The sequence below is a fragment of the Pinus tabuliformis genome, chromosome 2_2 (assembly GCF_031772625.1).
Source record: "Pinus tabuliformis cultivar Carrire ecotype Pingquan chromosome 2_2, CPIR1, whole genome shotgun sequence".
NCBI lineage: Eukaryota > Viridiplantae > Streptophyta > Pinopsida > Pinales > Pinaceae > Pinus > Pinus tabuliformis.
This window is the reverse complement of record NC_142300.1, coordinates 581,982,818-581,992,236: the sequence shown is the minus strand read 5'-3', so window position 1 is coordinate 581,992,236 and position 9,419 is coordinate 581,982,818. Positions and strand designations below refer to the sequence as shown.

General features: G+C 36.0%; 1 pseudogene; it reads right to left on the bottom strand.

The window, feature by feature from the left end:
- Positions 1–4,031: 4,031 nt before the first annotated feature.
- LOC149194010 (uncharacterized) lies at positions 4,032–4,624 on the bottom strand (annotated as a pseudogene).
- Positions 4,625–9,419: the final 4,795 nt, after the last annotated feature.

Genomic DNA, 9,419 nt, shown 5'->3' with positions numbered 1-9,419 from the left:
TACAGGTTTGAAGCTGATGAGCTGGGTTGCTCATGATAGTGGATGACAACGCATGGCAAGTTTGGGTGAAGGTAGGAAGAAGCTCTTGCTTACCTTGGACAAGTTGAAGAGGTTGAAGGAAGAGAGGCCCCGAATCCGTGAAGAACTTGAAGCCTTGGAAAAAGATGCTGAAGACAAGCTTCTTCAACTTGGTTGGACAATGGAGCAAGGTGAAGTTGCAGATTGTGCTAACAAGGAAGAGGAAGCCGTGATAGATGAAGATGTTGCAAACAGGACTACGATGAAGGATGAACTTGAGGCTGATCAAGTTGAACCAGGATCGTGCAGTTTGTCAACATGTATGGACGAGGTCACTCACATGGAGGAGCCTCACGATGATGAAGTAAGTGATGATACTTGTGTTTCATTTGGGCATTTGGGAGATGGACCGTGTGCAGGAAAGGGCAAAGCCAGTTTGCCAATGCTAGGGAGGATCTTACCATGGATGACTATGATGGAACCTTGTATGGAGAAGCAAGGATTGTCGATTGTTGCAGGACTTGTTGGGGTTGGTTGTGACCTTATGGTAGAAGGTGCAATGGCCCGTGATAAGGGTGGAACTTGATGATCGTTGTGGATGATTGGGTCATGCTTTAGCCACATGGAGAATTGGCTAAGTGCCCGGCATGACTCATGGACAGATTGAGGAGGGCACACATTTGATGATGTTTTGGGTGGACTTCTCATGGCCGAGACCAAGAGGTAGTCTTGGTGGACACTTTGGTGGAGGAGCTATGATGGAAGGGACTCGTGATGATGATGATATGGTTGGGTGACCAAGTTCACTAAACCGAAGATTGTAGCAGCTTGGATGAGGATGGCTGATGGTTGTGATGAGTCTACTTGGTTGGGCTACATGGACAACATAGTCATGGACATCAGGTTGGAGGCATGGAGCATGGCAGTCTTATGCAGGGACATTATGTGGGAGCACTTGTAGAGGTGTCATGGACATCCAATGAGGAGTGCCAAGACAAGGATGCTGTGCAGATGGATTTGCTAGTGTGACATGGAGACTTGTTACTTATGAGTTGATGGAGAGGTTGTACACTCTTGTGCAACAAGACCATGGACTTGGATGGATTTGTTAGCTGATTATGGAGCATTCCTACTACATGGAGATGTTGGTTGGAGATGACTCATGGAGCTCATAATGACATGAGATTGTTGTGACTTTTAGGGACTTCATGGACTTAGAAGATCTGATGCATTGAGGAGCTGAGGTCAGGTGACTTTGATGCAGTATGGGATGCATACTTCCAAGGTACATGTATAGGCATGGCTTGGAAGAGTGACTTGATGTGGAGGATCGATGAGGCACTTTGGAGTGATAGAGTTACAACGATGATGATGATGATGCTTTGGTGATACACTTGAGCATGGGTTGAGCCAAGACTCAACTACTTTCTATACATGGGAGCTGATTTGATCGAGGATCATGGACAGCACATGGATAGGTGAGACAACTGCATACTTGTTTCTATGGAGACTTGAGGATGGCACATTGTAGATGATGAAGAGGCTTCATGGACCTGAATGGGGCACATCGAGAGTTGGTTTGAGGAGATGGTCTCTTCACATGGAGGAGACACACATATGGACAACATGTTGCAGATGAGATGGATGGAGTTTCCATGGACCTGAGCATGGATTATGGAGATACATACTTTGGTATGGGGAGCTTGGTGGCAGTGGTCACTAGGCCGAGACATAGTGGAGAGAGAGTCTCTACATATGTTGCAAGGATGTTTGCCTTGTGTAGAAAGGTCGACATCCTGAATAATGATCTTGGTGGAGAGCTACCGAGATGGTATGTTATCGAGGACGACAACGATGTCGAGTGGAGGAGGATGTAAGGCCTTCGTGCAGCAGGGCGACGGCGGGCGATCATGCACGAGCGCGGGCAAGAGCGCGCGCGGGCGCGCGGGTGCGTTCAACCGATGTGCGACGGAGCGCGGAGGAAATGCGACAAAATAATGCGACATTATGTGCGACGTTATGAAGAACACTTATGTGACTAAGTGTGAGCGTGGAGATTTATATGCGATGTTAGAATAAATGTTAGCCGACTTATGAATGAAGGCTTATGGGCATACGTTAGTGGATGGTGGGGTCGGCCATGGGGTTGACACCCCCATGTAATCCTACGTTAACTCTCATATAAATGTAAAGAGCATGAGCTCATTTCAAACATAAGACTTTCGCTCATAAGAAGCCTTCGCATAAGATAAGGGAGTGCGTAGTGGGGTAAAAGGACATGCACATATCTCATGCGCATGAGACTTGGAGCACGCAGATTTGTCTTATGTTAATGGTTGGCAAGTGTGCCATGTGTTGAGTGGATTCTTGTGTACGGTTTTATGCAGGACTTGGCAAAGGGTCTTGGGTGGCTCAGGTGAGCACCTCCCTTCGTGCAAGGGTGCAGAATATGTTGTAAAAGGCAAGTGGCCTGTCTTTTGTAAAAATTGGTTAAGTGTGAGACTTGGTTCAGCCAAGACACACTTGTTGTAAAAATCTGATATTCTTAATAAAATTGTCGGGCAGACTCACATTACGGGGAGTTGCCCCTCCCCTTTATACTTGTTTGCAATTGTTGTTGTTCTCGGTTAATTGCATATGAATAATGAATGAGTATGGGCTTCATTAAAGTATAAAGGATAATGCTTTTACTTGGTTGCGAAACACAAACTAAGTATGTTAATGTTGGAGTAGGCGTAGTCCACGAATGTGAGTATTGTTAAAAAGAAAGCGTTCGGTGGTGCCGCACCTCGCTACAAGCGATTGGAAGACTACCGCAGGTGTAGGGGCGTGACAGAGGGGGAGCAGGGGTTAAAATTGACGCTGGTGTGCATGTTTTGAGCTTTTTTATTTGTCAAATATAAGGACTTTCAAAATCTACACGTTACTATTAACTTGTTAATAATTTCTAAACCCGTCATAATTACGAGCATGTAATAAAATTACAAGTTTTAATTTTATATATAAATATATATATAAATATATATATATATATATATATATATATATATATATATATATATATATATATATATATATATATATATATTAATAATTTGTATTTGTTTAAATTTTATGTTAAATTGACAGTATAAGTACCCACTATTAGCTTATCTGAGTCGGACTGGAGGCGCTGTATCATTCTATGCTTCCAGCACTTAAGTGAATTTATGTAATTATCAATGCGACATGACTAAGAGTGCAGGGTCCATATCCATCTTGTTTGGCCATCATATCTAGATTTCAATATCATTAAAGTACACAATTAAAACGGGGAGATGGAGCTCACCAATGCATTAATTGACACAACATTGGCAATTTATCATTGGTTTGATAAGGCATTTATTATGAAGTTCCAATATTTATGAGAATTATCGTTGCGTTAACTTTTTTTTCCAATCCCATGATGATCTGACTTCCATTTCCTACAAATTTCGTCCCAATTTTAACATAATCTCGATTCTCAAATGGTATGTGGGGAAGATGGAAATTGGAATATTATGCAGTGAATGTCCAATGCCCATCACAGTGCTTGAGCCTGGAGCTTTCTCATTTTCGTAGAGATACAAAAAAATGCTGACTGGAAAATCCACAACTACTCAAGGGAAGCTCTTCTCTTGTACTTTCTTGCTGCAATTTTCTTAGTTCTGCTATGTTATCACAATGTTTTATTTCAGTTTCAGCGATATTATTTTTAGTTTTGCATTATCCTATTAATATGATATAGCAGAGCTATGCAATTTTTTTTTCCACAAGTAAAATTTCTTTGTATTCAAGTTCTTTATATACATAAATTCCATAGGTCAAGAAGATCGACTACAAAAGCCAAACTGGTTTTGAAAATAGTGACATGGACTTGTCAACCTTCTCTAGTTCTCATGTCATCGAACCCACTCAATTAAAAACTCGGGACATTTCTAACCCGTTGAAAAACGAAGTAAGTTGTCATAATAAAACCAACATTTGTATTACACCTAGGTTTTGATGTTTGAGTCATACCCGATCTCCAACTTTAGATCAAGTTATCGATTGTTTGTTTCATGCTAGTGTGGTTGACCTAGTTGCACACGAAATGCAGGGGCCGAAGATGTCACGTAAATAGGACTTTTGTCTTCTAATTGACAAAATGGATGATTGTCTCTGCCAGTGATCCACAACAATCAGAGAACATATATAGATTATATGTCATTTTTCTTTTGTGAAAAACCCTGATTATGTTTTAGTCTTCTTTCGATTCTTCAAGTTTTTGTGTCATAGCCTCAATCTGTTATTCCATACAAACATCTTCTTCAGTACCCTACTTGCCACCATTTCAAGTTAGTCTTCAAGTTTTTACAGTGTATTCACAGAAAAAGACTCCAAAACCTCTCTCGGCATATGTCTGATAAGTCTATATAGCCCCACATGCTCAATGTCATCCTTGAGAACACAGCCACCCATAAATGAATTAATTTGATCATCAACGTCATCCTAGACAACCCATAAATGAATTAATTTGATCATCGCTCAGTGTACTTGGCAAGCCATTCATATATTTGTCAATCATCTTTATCTCTATCTTACACATGTAGTCAAATGGATATCTATGGAATAGTCAAGCATATAAACTATGTAGAAATTAGATATATATGGAATAGTCAAAGTTTATAGATAGAATTGGATGCACAAATCTGTCACAGCCTGAGGGTGTTATAATCAATTATAGAACACAAAGCATCATGTACGTGTCTCCGGACCCGAACTGAATACGATTTACAGCTAGTTGCAATTACAATTTCCATGGCTGCCAATACCCAATTTCAATTTAAATGAAAAACAATGAAATAATTATGAAAAACAATGAAATAATTATGGATGAGCATGACTTCTAAGATTTACATGGCTATGTTAACAAAGATCTCTCTTTTGACCACCTCAAGATTCTCATGACTCTAGGGATGATATATGAACACTATATTTTAAACAGTTAATTATAATACCCATTGCCAAACATAAACTTCTTCTATTTGAAAGAAGAGAACATTCTAATGATTTGTCAATTCAATAATAAATGAATATCCATAAAAACACTTGCCAAGTCAAAGACGTTTCTTTCGGAACCTGCAAGTTACTATATATCGGCAAAATAGTTCTAACTGAAAGAGAAAATTTACTGTTGTGGTATATCGGCAAAACAGTTCTTAACGGAAAGAGAAAATTTACTGTTGTGGATTAACGCTGGCCTATCCCAGGTTGTGGTTAACTCTTGACTTTGTATGTGAATGTTGTTCATGGTAGTTCATGTCTCTAATTTCCAAGCTTTCAGACTTCTCACTTGCAGCTTTCAGACTTCTCAATTGCTTTTTAATTTTCTGAATAAGAGTTTTTTTTCTTTTTACTATTTTTAAAGCACAAGAGGTGGGTTAATTTGATAATATTTTTTTTTATATTAAGTCAAAAGTTTAAAATTAAGAATATATTTAGTAAGATTGGAAACTTTTTTATTTACCAACTACTAAGTTAGGAATATATTTAGTAATATTGGAAGTTTTATTATTTATCAACTAGTCTATATTTATCTTTAACTCTAGACCCAGTTGATGAGTGAATATAATTTGAAATTATCATATAAAACTGATAAAAAAAATATTAAAACAGTTTAAAAATAAAACAGTCAAAAAAAATTTCAGTGATGGGCAGGGGACCCGTCAAATTTAACCCCTGAGGGGGGGTGAGGGGGAGTTACCGTGAGCCCAGAATATTGAACTCCATGTTTGACAACAAAGACTCTGATATGTGGCCTTACAAATTACACAACAACTGTAATTCAGATTTGGAAAACTATTTATGCTAAGTATTAGGGTATTTTTATGCTAAGTATTTTTATATCTGACATATATAGAATCTAATCGATATATACATAAATGGGCGAGGTCAAATAAAGACAGACATATACAGAAAAACTCAAGGTGATATTAGCGTTACAGAGTCTGCATTACAAAAGAGGCATGGGTTCGGCTCAACTCCAAAACATTCCAACATTATTTCTTCGTCATGACCGACTACACTTATTGACGTTGCCATTTAAATAATTGACCTAATACATGTAACCGGGAATTTGCATAGGCTACCTAATATATTTGTTCTTCAGTTTGTTCCCAGACAGGTTAAACCCGAAATATGTAACTAAGATATGGGTTCGAGACCGCCAGATCGAGATGTAGCTGCCATCATGTGAATGGATTCCATTTGGGATTTGCACATATTTCACTTAAATATATTGGTGTGATTATTAGGGAGTATATATTTTTTTTTTATTATTATTATTATTTAATTTTAAGATTAAGGGTAAGTTAGACACTAAAATGGTGAGATTTTCTTGTCTATAAGACATGGGATCAATTTTTATAACTATTTGACTATTAAGTCATACATATTCTACTCATCAACAGTGAGAGTTATTTGACTACTAAGTCATACATACTCTATCGTTTTGGTTTTGACCCTGTAACTTCTTAAGAGGAAACAGATACTCTTAACCATTAAGCCCACTCAAATTGTAAACCATTAAACCCACAAGTGGATATATTGTTTTTATTACAAATATATTGAATGTAAATTTTGACAAACCTTTTTACATTTCCCCATATACATAATCTTATAGGTTAATGTAGTCCAAAAAAAATTAAAAATGATTTAATAGAAAATTACAAAAAAAAAAAAAATAGAATATAATTTTAATTAATTAATTTTTAAAATTTCAAAAAATTGAAAATAATAAAAAATTAATTAATTATTTTTTAAATATAATTTATCTTATTTTCAAATTTATAAGTAATAATATCAAAGGACAATACTTCATGTAGTAGCTAGTTGGTTTAATTTTCCTTCCTCCCATGAACTATTCTCCCTAGAATGAAAAAATACATGAAAATTTAACTATCTTAATATTAAAGTAAATATTATCAATATTTCTTAGATTGGATGCTTCTGTGATTCATGATATAATGATTAAGCTCTTCAAGAAAATCACATGAAGGATTATTGGTCGACGCCTTTCAAACCTCAATCTAAGTTCATCATCAAGACAAGGCTGAGGAGCAAGATCAACAGATTGCTAAAATATGTCTCAGAGATGACAATAGCATCTTTAAAATGTATTTTAGCAATCTATTGATTTTACTACTCAATCAAACTTAGATTAAAATTCTAAACGTGTCCCAATAATCTTTTATGTAATTTTCCAAATAATCTTAATCATAATATCAACCTTTGTGATTTAAAAAATATATATAAGAAACTACTTTACTTCCTTAATTCACTACTTTTCTATTTTATTTGTAAATCGAAGATAATATAATTTTCAATAAATAATATCAATAATCTGAAAGAAAAATTAAACAAAACATTAACTTACTATATAATATTTAATAACTACACGCAAAATAACAACCCATATATCAACTATCAATGCCCCTAGAGCTTTGTACCGGCCTCTTCACATCGAGACACGTTATTTTACCATTAAGGGGCACAACTTACAAGCACAACACACAACATGCTACGCAGGATCGTTCAAAACCACATGATCTCATTTTTTATTCACTTGTCTTTATAATAGTTTTTTAAGTGTGTTGATGTTGGCCTTGGATTCTTACAGTTTTTATTTCAGCGCTCCGTTAACTGCATGCCAGCAAAGGCACGAGATATGCGTCGCCTGCCTGTCGTGCTCTTTAGGCTATTTCAGCCTACTGGCCGACATAATTTCCTACAGTTATCAAATTTGGATTTTGTTAACATAGGATTCCTTATCATACATGACATGCCAACAACCTCTGACATTAATTTGACCCACGGCCAATGATTTCATCCAGAAAAAGGTACCTGAATGCCATTGCTTTTCGCTCATTTGTTTAGTTTAGAGGCACCCATAGTCATTTATATGGTCTAAACAGACTTTTTTTTCCCCGAAAATTATACTCATTCATATAATCTAAACAGACTGTTTTTTCCCCTCGAAAATTATAGAAAATTTTGTAAGATTTTTATAAAATCAGTGAGAATGTTTGTAAATTTAGTTTACAGTTTAACTAATATGGTCAAGAAAATTATAAAAGTTTTTGCAAGATTTTTATAAAATTTGTAGGGATTTTTGTAAATTTAGTTTACCATTGTTAAACGTCAAGATTTTGGGTGTTCTAGAGGTCACGATTTTGGGTGTTCCAGAGGTTTTAAGGGTGTCCAATTTATTTCCATCATCAAAATCATAATTCAAACACTTCTACTGCTAATTTTTTTGAATATTTTTTACCACTTTTACCCGTGCAAACAATTTCTCCACATTTATATCCTTCTTCATTAATATAATCCACATATTTTCCATGAATACCAAATTTATTGTTATCTCAGAAATTATGTTCACCATGAATCCAAGTTCCAACACTCACGCTTCTCCATAGCACTTATCTTGGTAGAGGAAATGACATCAACTATCGTGATTGAAAAAACTCTTTGCACGGTGCAATTTCATTTTATATAGAGTTTTGACTCTATCAATTGCCATTCTATAAACTCCATTTAGCTGAAATTGCTAAAAGCGTTTTATGGGAAAAAGTGAAAATGGGTGGTTTAAGTTTCAACAAGTTCATTGTTGGTTTACATAGTTGTATTTGTGAAGAATGGTTAGCCCATAAAACAAGTTTTGTGGGCACTTTAGTCTTTATCGGTTTTAGTTTAAGGGGTTGTGCATGGTTACAAGGTGTCTTTTGGTCACACCATGATTTCTCGAGCATGTGGTACTGATGTGTTTTGTAACTATTTAGAGTAATACAATGTTACTCCACCTAGATTAAGTGTCACAACAAGTCTACTTATATAATTTTTGTATCATAGTTAGACATTGGATAAACCAATGTTTCTTGTGTGTTTCGTGACATGGAATAACCACCTCTTCTGGATCTTTGTTTCTAGCGATGTGATCATTGATTAACACTACAGGTTGTTGGACATTGGATAAACCAACACTTCGCATGTGCTTCACGACCTAGACTAACCACCTCTTGTGGAGCCTTATCTATGGTGATGCGACCTTTGACTAAAACTTGCAAATTTTGATCTAATGACAATTGTGATTCTCAACAATTAATATTATTTAATCGAATCTCATAACTCTTCAAATAAAATTTGTTGTCACAATACTTCAATTAAACAATCTTACACAACATATATAAAGACTTCACAATAACTTCATTACCATCACAATGCACACGTTTATGGAACAACCCTCTCGAATTCTTCTTTTATTAGCCAGTGTAAAAATATTTACATAAGGGTCCCGAGATAAAGGCTAGCCCTGTGTAGAACAAACAAGGCCAGGAAAAAAA